Below are 13345 nucleotides of genomic sequence, written 5' to 3'. Positions count from 1 at the left end.
CAAATCCACGAAGTCATACATAAAATCAGTAAAATTATTATACATTACAATATTATTATTATTCAGTCGTAAAATATTTTAATCACTTTTAGAAACAACTGCAAAGGAATATATTATACTTTATATTTAAAAATGACAGGAATTCATCATTTGTAAAATATTTCAAATTTAGTAATGTTGGTTCGAAGTATTCTTAAAATGATAGTTCCAATAGTGGCAACAGTTATAGATATAATGTGAATGCACCGTGGACTGAATATCCAATTAATATTAATAATACACATGAAAAACTTTTTGACGTTGTGACTTGTGGTTCTGTGAGCATGAAAATCAATATAAACATTGCCGTTTGACTCACAGCTTAAAAAACATTACATTAGCATGGATACCTTATACGTATTATACTGCAGTTTATACCTACCTACGCCGCATCGCGTGGGTCATATAAATATTTCCAAATAACTTTTTGGTTTTTTCGAACTATTTTACTACTAACACAATCGTGCACATTATATTATTATAATATTATATCGTCGTATATAGTATAGTTTTATATAGTTTGGTTGTTGAATTATTAAAATAAAAATAAAAAATATACATATAATAAAATTACATCTTAATAAAATTTAAATTTAGGTTGCATGTATATAATTAAATTATAAACATTATTTCTTTGATTACGCCGACGGGCGCTAATGTATCTCAAAACCCCACAACATCATTACCATTAGGTTCGCTAAAAATATACAAAATTGAATAATAGATAAAATCTTTGGATACAACCAAACGCTGTATTCGTGTGTTTTATACACTTTTTGTTTATTTTACGGGCGACATTAAACGTAACTAACCAAATTACTGAAGGTTTTCTTTTTATACGAGATAATGGTGCAGTTATATTTTATTTCGTTGAATCAGCGCAATCGTTCCGAAATCCTTTTTACTACCTGTGTTCCGGCATACGTATTTTATAATTCTGTGGGATTATTATTAAAAAGGTTAGCCCCGTTAGGCATTCAAATATTGATATTTGAATATTCGCTATTCTAGCGGCGTTGGTGGGTATACTTAGTACTTACCCACCCGTGTTTCGGACGAAGTTATAAAAACCGCACATGCTGCAAATACAATTTATAATAATACATATTCAAAATCTCATTGACTTTGCCCGTTCCATTTATAGTACCTATGCAGCTCTACAGGTATACTTTCCTATAATCCTATATGTTAATAAATTATCATAACGAATAATATAAATGTTAATAATTATTTATTTTATAGTGTATTGTTATAGTGTGTCAATCATCATTGTATGTACCAACATTTTTCGATTTTATCATCAAAAATTCCAAATATTTTGAAAATTAAATATTTTTTTAATGTCGATTAGTATATCAATATTTTAGTGTGTTCTATATAATATCAAATTAATATGGACAATTTGAAATAATTGAATAAGTTTAATCTAAAATATAAGCTTTTGTGAAATATACAATGCAGTTACAAATTACAATGGCTTACAATTTTTGTTGGTTGTACTCGCATAGCACTTATTAATACGGTCCTTTTTGTTAGCCACCCCCGCAGGTATAATAATATTGTACAATATTATAATATTATGATTTATACATGCCGTTTGCACGGCGTAAGTATTATGGAATAATGCTCATACAGGTATACCTAAAGCTACCATGGATAATTAAATTAATACGACGAATGGGTACCACCGCAACAGGATTTCCACAGATAATATTATTATTATTATTGTGCTGCGCATAAACGGGAATCGGTATTTTGTGCACATCTAAGCTATAATTTCAATTAAACATCACACACACGCATGCATGTTTACACAATTGTTGTGTGTAATAATATAATATATTGATCGTAATATACCTTTTAACACGACCGCGTGTTTGTAGGTACTATATATATAATTTACGGTAGTGTATTTACACGTATGGCGTGGGTGTTGAAGGGACTTACCACTTACGCTGCAGAAAGTAAATTAAAAACCTAATTTACATGCGTTTTAATTTTCCAACCCTATTACTTTATAATACTATTTTATTTTATGCAAACTTATACTTACCTACTATTTCTAATTAACGAAAAAACAAACATTTAACAGTTTGCAAAAATATGTAAGCCACCGTTTACCCGACTGTCCGACTAAAATCTTTTAATATTAGATAACATAATATTCATGATTCATATAATTATACAAATACAATTTATTACATTAATACGAAAGTATATTATATCATTTAAAGTGTGGATTTCGGTGCAAAATACATTTAGCTCTGATAGTAGTGAGTATACAATATAACGCATGCAAAGATTCAAACAATGCATTATTTTTTTTATAATTTAAAGTTTTAATTAGTTTGAGACTAATTTTTAAAATTAATTTAATTCAATTTAAACATCAAAAATATTCTCTGAGACTGGCTAAGACTTTAAGCTGACATAGAAGTTATTACAATAGTAATATACATGCTCTTTAGTTTTGCCACGCTGTTGAAATAATTTGTTTATAGAGTAATACACCCATTTCTTGAATAAAAAAATTGTACTTTAATGCAATCCGTCTTTATAAAATCTTTAATAGCCATTCACAAGCATCAATGAATTGCGTTATACCTTATAAGTTATAACGTACTCTAATTCCCTAACTCTTTTTTCTCAATTTTCCAATATTTTGAAGTTCGTTAATTATTAAAACACGGCCCACATGATAAAATATGTTTTATAATCCACATCTCATCAAATATAGCTCCACCCCTACAGTAAAATAACAATTTATTTTAGAGCCTGATACGTTGATAAATTTCCTTTCGTGTTATCGAATCTTCAGTCAGAAAATATATTATATATTATTATTATCTGATTATCTCCATCGCCTCGCAGTCGATTAGCAGTCACTTGCACACATAGTCTGAAATAGCGGAAACGACTATAGCTGCCCCGGGAGTTTGGAACGATGGTTTTTGTTTTGTTTTTTTTTTTTTTTATCTCTGAACCGGATCGAAAATTACGATATTTGCGTACAGCATGCGCGCACCGATGCAGCAACGAGACACGCGCACGTGCTCTCTTCGAGCGCCCAAAACAAATTTCCACAGTGACAATAATAATAATTCAGCGGCGCGGCGTGTGCGTGCTTACGAAAACAAAATAAATGAAAACAAAAAAATACCCTAAATTTAAATCGCCGCCGAACCGTCCGTGTCGTAGAGTAATAACTCGTCACGATGGGACGCGCGGGAGGGTATTGCTATGCGGCGGATAGGGAGGGAAAAGGGACCGCCGCTTTTCGTCGTGGGGAAGGGATTGCGGGGGGCCATCATGGGATGGAAGATGGGCGCGCGCGACAAACGCCCGGCCGGAAATTGGCAAAACCCGCTTGCGTCCAAAGTGGTTGCATCGAAAAACATATTACGATATAATATATTATTATATAATAATATTTATGGCATAACGCGGCGTACTATACATACATCGCCATCGGTCATGCACACGCCGCCACCGGATACGCCACCGAAACGAGTATAATATAATATCATATATATTATGCGTGTGTGTGTGTGTGTGTGGGCACGAGTAAATCGAATACATTATTATAATGTATACGCGATATACCGTATGTGAAATAATACTGCAAGATGTGTGTGTGTGTATATAATATATTAGTATGTATATGAGTATATTATGACCATTGAATCGTATCTAATGATATGGCGTTTAGGGATGAGGTGGTGGTAAGCGATCGAGTTAAAATGCATAACTAAATCGATGTACCAGTATTATAATAATATCGGATAACAAGCTGCAGCGGCTCTTATGCTATATTAGTATATTCTATTATGTTGATATGTTATATTGTTATGTATTGGTATGTACCTACATATAATACCTTACATTTAGGTATACGAGCGTTTCGCAACAACGCGCGATGTTTGAGATGACGTTACACGGATATTTGTTGTCTCCGTCTTACAAGTGCATAATACATAACAAATTTACGCTAAGAAGAACTCGTTTAACTCTGTTAGTTTAAAAATTAGAGTGAATCGACCTATTATGAAACTTGATGGTAAGTACATTATCTGTATTTGTTTGGGGTTTTTTTTACGAAGTTCAATTTTTAGTAAGTTAAAAATGTTAAATTAAAAATGTTCATCAATTACTAAAAATTGAACTATCGTAAAAATCCAACATACAAACACAGATAATGATATTTGATAATATTATATAAAATTATTATCCATACATTATTGTTCACAAATAGTGCACGCGTGTAAATGTACTATGTACAGAACACGGGTGTTTATAGGCGCTTTTTTTATGATTGTTTTAAAATGGTAGATATTATACTATTATGTATGCATTGGGCAACAAATTTAAAATTAAAAACACTGTGGTAGATAACCGGTGAATAATAATAAATATTTTAAAATGGAAACTTTATGCCACGGGGAAACAATCGCTCACATCAAAGAATATTTTAATTTAATTTGTTTGAATTGGCATGCGTTACGTTTATGTTAACTCCTCCCTGGTGAAGGGAGTTCAGTAAAATAAATAATTAACGCATTAATTTAAACATTTTTAATAAATGAAAAATTGATGTTTTTAATGGAACCATCCCGCAGGAGGCTCTGAAAAAGTATATCATAATTACAGATTCAGAACTGTATGTCATAATTATTGATTCAGCACTGTATATACTATTAGGTATAGCGAATGAGCGAAATCTCTGTTTACGCACATATAGCCATGTCGCGTATTATAATAAGTACTTACTTATACACTAACCTTTAAAAACATTTCAATGTCAAACATTTTTTAAATATCAGTACGGTAGAACCTTTTGTGGACTCACTTAACACCTTTTATAGTTTTATATGACTCGGTCGACCTTCTAAAATTTCTCACAGATACATTCTGTATTGGGGGAGATATTTTTACCGTAATACCGAGTAAAGAATTCGTACCCGGTGCGTGTATATAGACGTGTCACATGAATAGGTGTTACAGTTTATATTCATAGGTAGGTACATGAAGAAACATATTATATTATATACATAATATAATATTATTATATTATAATATAATACATTTTTTTATATTGTTATAATATAGGTAATAATGTAATATAATCGAATCGTATGTATGTAATGATGCCGTTTAGGGGAGAGCGATCGAGTCATAACCATACGTTGCCCTGGTATATATTCGATATATTATATTATAAACATGTTAAAGCTTAAAGTACCTACATAGAAATATTATATATGAGTACCTTGTGGGATATTATAATATTATGTATCATGATATTACGCTGCAGCAATGACTTTGATGTACCTCCGTGCTTTTTACTACACGTTTTCGGTATACATACCCCGGACGAAAAGTCTGTTCTTATCGTATAAAGTTAGTTCCGGTTGGCAATGATGAGAATTTGCTTACAACATTTTATCTCGGTTGTCTGGAACTCTGGAAGTTGAGGGAAGTTATCATTCATTTTTTTTCTAAGACCCTGCTATCGTAGAATAATATTCCTACATATTGCTCTCTCTCTCACACAGTTACACCCTATGTCGATTTATTTTTTTATAATACTAGACTAGATTTTTATATCGTTTACAGTATTATATGACTCGATGTCTAGCAGAAAACATTATATATATAACACGTATAACAGATAGCACCAGTAAATATTTTAGAAAACATGATGTTCAAAAATAAGTATACTTATTTTTTATACCTAACGAAAATTATCGTTTACATGTAGGTATTTCATTATTAAATACATTAATTACATTTTACAGTTAAATTATATAATTAATTTTACCTAGTTTATACAACTAATACTTGATTCCAAAACACTAAAACATCATCAAATTTACTGGATCAATATCCATCGATTATTTTAATAACTGATATTTTACAAGATTTTATTTTTATAAACCTTACGCATTTTATACTCCGAGAAAAGTCTCATACAATTTAGATGGATTGTAAGGGGAGCGATAAATAGAGCGAAACTGAGAGTATGACTAATGATTTTACAATGATATGTGATTTTTATATTATCCGTTATCACCTTTTGGAGCAATGAAAATGCTTAGATTTTCAACTGAAATATCTTTTTTGGTATGGGTGAATATACTTTCGGGGAACAAAAGTAAGAATCTATCTTGAAGTTAAAAAACTATTATATAACCATCAACCGTAGTTACCTATACTTACTTTAAATGTTCACCAAATATTTATATTATCATTTTATATACATGGTACTTTTCAAAATATGTTGGCTCTGTATGAGCTATTTATGCAAATCTAATTCTTAAGTTTTATTTTAGTTTTATATACAATAATTTTTGAAAAAAATGTTTTTAATAAGTCATGCATATTTATGCCATGATAATCATATAATTGAAGTACCCCAATCAGTATATAAAAATATATTAGTATCTAGATTTCTCAAGTGCAATTAAATTTCAAGGCGTGTTTATATTTAAACAAAACGTGGAATCTTTTTTTCAGTCCACTATCACGGAACCCCTACTTTTTTTAAAGTTTTTTTAGAATTTTTTATTTAGCTTTCAACAATAAGTTTTTACAGCTCGACAATTAGAATAGGGACTTTGTTTCAATAGTCATTTTTAGTGTCATTTTATGTAAGGATTATGGCAATATAAACTATAATAAATTCATATAATAATAAAGTGTATACTGTATTTAATTCAAAAAATATTTTAAATAACAGACAAACAGGTCTTCTAAATTATAATTTTAATGAGAGTTTCGCGGAACCCTGAAGTGATCTCACAGTTTAAGAAACGCTGGTATAGTTTATAGTAGGTACCTATTGTAAAATAGGTATTGTATACCATTCTAATACACGCCGTCGGTTCGATGATATAATTATGGATTCATATATAATATAATATGTATATGTAATATTATATCATTGCAGAAGTGCACTTTTATTGATAAATATGAATCTATAATATTTATATATTGGGCGTTTTGCAGGTTTATAAAAGTCGTGGAAATCGTTTACCAAAGTTCACCAAATATTTGTGCGTCTTTCAGTCTTTGAATTTGCTTATGTATCGTCTATATACGGCTTATTCCGATAATTGGTCAACAAAAAAACGGCCGAAACAAAGGATTTCCTGACAAAGATCAGTGTCGCTGTGTTGCGACAATAATAATATAATGCACGCTAGCCGTGTTGTGGTGGTGGTCGCCATTAAAGACAATATTTTTCTTTCGCTGTACTTGCCACGGGACGAGCTTTGTAATCCACTGTGGCGTCGGTGGCGGTCGGAGAGCACGTCAAACTCGCGTTAAAGAACTCAGTAGCGCGTAAACGGGTAACGTGGTCTCGGGGTTTCGGATTCCAACACTGCACCACACGCCAAAGGGTTCGCAATTACTCCGATTAACGACTACGTACCTACACACTCATGCTTTTCGTGTCTGTGTATAATACAGGCGTTGCAGTAATGGCGGGGAACGCGTGCTTTTAGTCGGACTTAGTTGGTCCATCGTTGTGGTGGCGTGTGCTAAGTATAGGTATATAACGAAATTATTTTGCTCGACGCGGCCCACGGAATACCAATTGGATTGATTACGACGGAGTAGCGGAACCGTATTACTGCAAGCGAAATATTAATGGTGGGGAGAAGGGGGAGAGATGAAGTAGGGAGATAGTGAGTGAGAGAGGGACAGACAAAGACAGAGAGAAAGAGACATATACAGAGAGATGGTTATTAGTTATATAATTTGATTTCAAAAATGTCTGAAGATAACCGCTGCCAAAACTATACGACCGACCGACGACCCAGTGATAGAACGGACACAGTGGGCGAAAGAATAAAGAATAGCTGGAAATAACTACCAACTCGTAATAGGAATTAGATGATACGTTTCAATGGCCTTTATTATTTGTTTCGAGGACAATGAATTGCGTAGGTTTTATGTCATAATATGTATTAGGTAGGTTTTTTGGTAAAAATTAAAATTATTAAAAAACATAAGGTCATAAGGCACATGGCGAGAAGCGTAGACATTTGTCTACATAGCGTGTGACGCGATTTCTTTCTCGTGCCACTTGTTATAGATACGCAATGGCATGATTACATATTATATAATATTTAGTATTCACTAATAGTGACGAATGTGACTCGAATGAGAATCGCTTAGTGGAACTCAAGATGCTCAGATCACACGAATCTTACACCAATAGCGTTGTATGATATTTACTGCTTTAAAAATTAACCTTACCTCTTCTCTAGGATATTTATATTATGTTTAATTTAACATCGGTAACATAAATAATTTTAAATGACTTTAGTCCTTAAAGTTAACATCCGATAATGGAAAAATAGCAATCGGGCACCAGCGAGAAAATGGTATCAAACGATGGCCATTTAATACCCATTTCCTTCCAAAAAATAAGATACTATCTTCTTACAAAAATAATATTCCTTAAAAAAAAAAACCACCAAACCAAAACCGAACAAATCTAGACTATTGTCCTCCTGCATATTATCTAAATAAGAAATTATTACATTCTTGTTATTTTGAAAAGGTACCAATCATTCTTTGACAAGAACATTGTTCTATATATCTTAAAAGGGTAAACATCAAATATGAAATAAATTAAAAATCATTGTGATAAAATATCGTAAAAAGTTCATTTTTATAATAATTTAGAACTATAATAACTTCAAATTAAAATACAATATACAAATTATCGTCAATTTTAAAATTACTTTCATGCTATTAATATTAATAGTGTAGAGTGTTATATAAGTACTTCTATCATATAATTTGTTTCATATAATTTCATATTAAAAATGTCTAAGACAAGTAAAATTTTATTTATTTTTTTATTAGAAGTAAACAATCTATACAAGTAATGTACAATAAGCGTATGTGTTAAGAAAATACAGGACGTGAGAGATTGAATAAGAAGCCGCCCACTGACCACACTTAGCATGAATTATTTATATATATATATATATATATTTTTTTTTTAAGTAAAATATAAAACTTTAATAATCAAATAATTATTATTAATGTATTATTTTAATTATTGAAGGAAAATATAAATACTATTTATAACCGATGAGCAAAACCTTATATACATATATATATATATATATATATATAGGTATCTTATAAATACATATATTAATGGATATTGACCACAATTGTAGAAATCATATTGATAAGTGAGAACGATTGTACAATTAATTTATCACAGAACGTAGTCAAATTTCTAGTGTAGTAGTTTTGAACCTATACGATCGAAAGTATCCGTGTAAAAATAAAACGAGAAAAAATAAACGATTTAGAGTTTTCGAGCTCTGCAGCTTCTAGTCGCATAATAATAACAGCCTCCAGCGACGAATGCGTATATTAAATTGTATTATTTGGAACGTAAACATTTGGACGCGGCCACTAGGAACCATGGCGTATAGTAGTAAAAATATAATATTCTCGAAACTGTAATAACCCAAAAAGGTAAACATTTTTATTTAAACTTTTTTACGTTTTTGGAATTTTTTTATCGGAGTAATTCGTATTATTTATACTCGGATGTTTTACGACTGTATATACATTACTATATACACAATACAGCGCGTAATGATAATATATTATATATAAATATATAATATGTATATATGAATACACGAGTATAATATATAAAGATATATTTTTTTTATACTACAGGTAAAACAACAAACATTTGTTTATCTGATTTTAATTAAAATATCGAACTTTTTTAATGGATCTATGCAAACACGGGCAAGCGTGTGTGGCAGCTCATTCAAACACGAATATCTGAATTTTAAAATTCCGAGAACTATTTTTAATACAAAATATGAACGAAAATAATCATCGCAGGTACACCGGAGATTAGGTATTTAGTTTATTTAATACTTTCAACCATGTTACACATCTGCACTCACGTAGTTTTATACCAAAATCATTACGTAGGTGGTAAGTATAGTTCAGTTTGGGATTGACAATCGAGGAATACATATTAGACTTACAGTTGGATAATATATATAATATTGTACACTGGTTTTCAATTTCATTTCTCCAGACTTCGCAACTAAATACACACTTATTACATCCAACTCGTTCCGTGATGATATTTCCGTTGTATATATATAATTTCTTGTAATAGATCCGCGTTTTCATTTTCATAATGCTCTATTCGTTGGTGTGGCATAACGTAAATTAATGAGACAAACGTTTTATTTGTGTGATACCATAATATTTTATTTTGCCTTTACTGTTACAGTGTTACTGAATAAAATGATTTTTCCATTTTTATATTTTTAAACAAATTTCTATGCAATTTAGTTCGTTCCATATGCGCCTTTCGCCAAAATTAGAGACAATATTATTTCTGTACCCGCCATAATGTTCAACGTTCTTTTTAAAATTATATTTATAACAAGCTATATATTGTTTAATTTATTATATTATATTGTTATATTAATTATTAAGTCTAGAAACTTTAATATTAACTTAACTCAAACTTGATTCGTCTAGTAATTAATTTATGTCAAAACACATTCAGTGTTTTTTTTTTTTAATTTCACAAATAATCGTCCTACGTTGTAACTTGATCTCTTGGTAGCATAATAATTATTCACGTCACTAAATAATATACGGGAATTACGATACTTTTGTTTTGTGTGGAAAAATGAACAAGATATTATTATTACTACCGTAATACACTAATACATTTAAATTTAAATAATATTACGTAGCTCATTGGACCGAATGACGAGAAATTATAAATAACCGAAGGTAAGTACATAGGTCTTATAGGATATTCATTCAAAATGAAACGTTTTATAATGACAAAGTATAATATTGTAAATTTATAAAATAATGTATTATTTATAATCAATGGTATATTTTCCACGTTGTATGGTATTATTTTTTATTATTTTCTTAAATTGTGCATTTTATTTTTCATTTGACCTACATTCACCAAGTGACCTTTTAAACGATTAGTAAGTACCTACTTATACCGAGTAGGTATTGACATATTATTTTGAAATAATTTATTTTGTAATGTTATGAAGCGTATAACGAGTTAAAGCTGTATATTATATTTTAGAAATGTTGAGCCAAATTATTTTTAGTTATCATAATCAAAATAGAATATAATATTAATAATTATACAAGAAATTCACGGTTCTAAGTTTTTTTTAACTTCTAAATAATTACCATTTCAAATAAATAAATAATACTAACTATATCACGGTTCTGTTTAACTTGAATTTATAACGTTATCTCCGGTTGACAAGCTCCGTCGATTAGACAAATAAATTATAAAATTAATACTTAATTAGCATTTCAAACAGAAACGGACGTATAGTATTATAAATCTTACACCACGAAACATTATCAAGAGGAAATAAATAATGGTGCACAAAAAATCAACAATTTTATTTATAATTTATATACGATATACATAATAACATAAATACATTATGTAGGCAGCACATCTAAAAATCTTAAAATAATATTTTATAGTTTGTAATCGAATATTTTACATTTAAATCTCGAAGAGACAGAAAAATGCTTTTTTTAAATTAATTAATTTTTCTTTCTTTACCCTGAAATGTATTCATTTATTACATCTTCTAATTCGTACTATTGCTCAAACAATTTCTGGAAAAGTTGAGCAATTACATATTTTTTTTCTGATAAATACAATTCATCATAATTTTTAGTTTCAATGTTTATATACAATAGTATCATTGCTTAAATTTAATTTTGCGAAACAGTTATTCAAAATGTAAGTAATTAAAAGAAAATATTAAATCTACAGATATAGGTATTGACTGGGCTTTTTTGTGGTAACAAAAATAATTACATGACCAACCAGACTGACATAGGTGCCATGCCCGTTACACAAATTCTTATATTATGGTTGTTGTTTAATTATTATAATAATTTAAACAATACAATATAATGTAAATTATTAAAAAAAAAAGTATTTTAGTTGACTGTCAAAGTTAAAGCGCAGAATTGATAAATTAAACGTTTCGCTAAATAAATAATATCGACATATTATGTATAAATGTTTGTTGATTATAATAAACTTTACCTGAGATCGACGGTGTCGAGGTACATTTGCAGAGAAACTGAACCAATAGAAAAATATTAATAAATACAACACATTATCGAGTAATACTTTCCTAAAAATAAATTCTGTTGTTTGGTGATTTAAAATTATGTTTTGTTATTATATATTATGTACACGCAGCGAAGTTTCTATAGTGAACATTAATACTGGATTTTATGTCATTTCTTAACGGAACAAATGAGTCTGAAAACTTCCATTGAGCACGTACGCATATATTGTATATATTATAATATTATGACTGTGGTTATAAATGTCTAGACTTACACACATTTTTATCAATACGAGAACTCGTCCGTCAAATATAATATTGCAAAACCAGTTTTTTTTAAAAATTTATCTGCGAGAAAATAATAGTCATTAATAGTTTAAAAGGTAAAATTATATTGTTTGAACAGAACTTCATGCTATTTTAACTAAACTAAATTTATACTTGGTAAAAAAATATGTAACCTACTAAATAAAACACTTGATGGTTATGAAAAAGTCTAGAAAATTTATCAAATGCAAACGACGAAAGTGTATTTATTTTTAAATTAAATCTGACTTATATATTCGGGTATATAGATTATAGACTGAGGGAGTATCTACACCAAAATGTATATATATTCAATAACTTTTTGGTTAGATCATCTTATCATGATGCCTGCGATGGTCATGATGGCATATAATAAATGAAGAAAAAAACAGAAAAGTAAAAAAGAAAAAATAACTGCCTAAAATACCTAACTGATTAAAATTTGTAGTTTTTTATTTATACTTTATATTCACATTTCAGCTAATAGGTATTACTTTTTATTTTTGAAAAAGGTCATATCCATTTGTTATTTTCAATTATCTACAAACTATCATTTAACGAAAGTGATTCATTTTCTAATTTTAAAATACATTGTGTTAAAAATCTAAGGTTATACTTAATGTACCTAAGCTAAATTAGTTTTGATATTCCTATTGTAAAATAAATCTATTACATTTTTTTAGATCAATTTCTTATTATCGTTTGATACAAATACAAAAGTCCTGAATTTATGGATATACAATTATTAGCGTGATAAGATTAAGCTTCTAGCTAATTACCCCATCGCGTTCATATAGGTTGCGGAGGTAAGATACCTAGGTACGGAGGTTAATCTAGTAATAATAGTTCTC

At 29.4% G+C, this 13345-nt stretch overlaps 1 protein-coding gene across 1 annotated transcript in view; it reads left to right on the top strand.

Annotated features, from left to right (window-relative positions):
- Positions 1 to 13345, top strand: part of LOC103312012 (putative nuclease HARBI1) — a 34530-nt gene that overhangs the window by 19156 nt on the left and 2029 nt on the right. The window lies entirely within an intron of this gene.

This window comes from Acyrthosiphon pisum, chromosome A3 (genome assembly GCF_005508785.2).
Source record: "Acyrthosiphon pisum isolate AL4f chromosome A3, pea_aphid_22Mar2018_4r6ur, whole genome shotgun sequence".
Classification (NCBI taxonomy): Eukaryota; Metazoa; Arthropoda; class Insecta; order Hemiptera; family Aphididae; genus Acyrthosiphon; species Acyrthosiphon pisum.
This window is presented reverse-complemented; position numbering and strand designations above follow the sequence as displayed.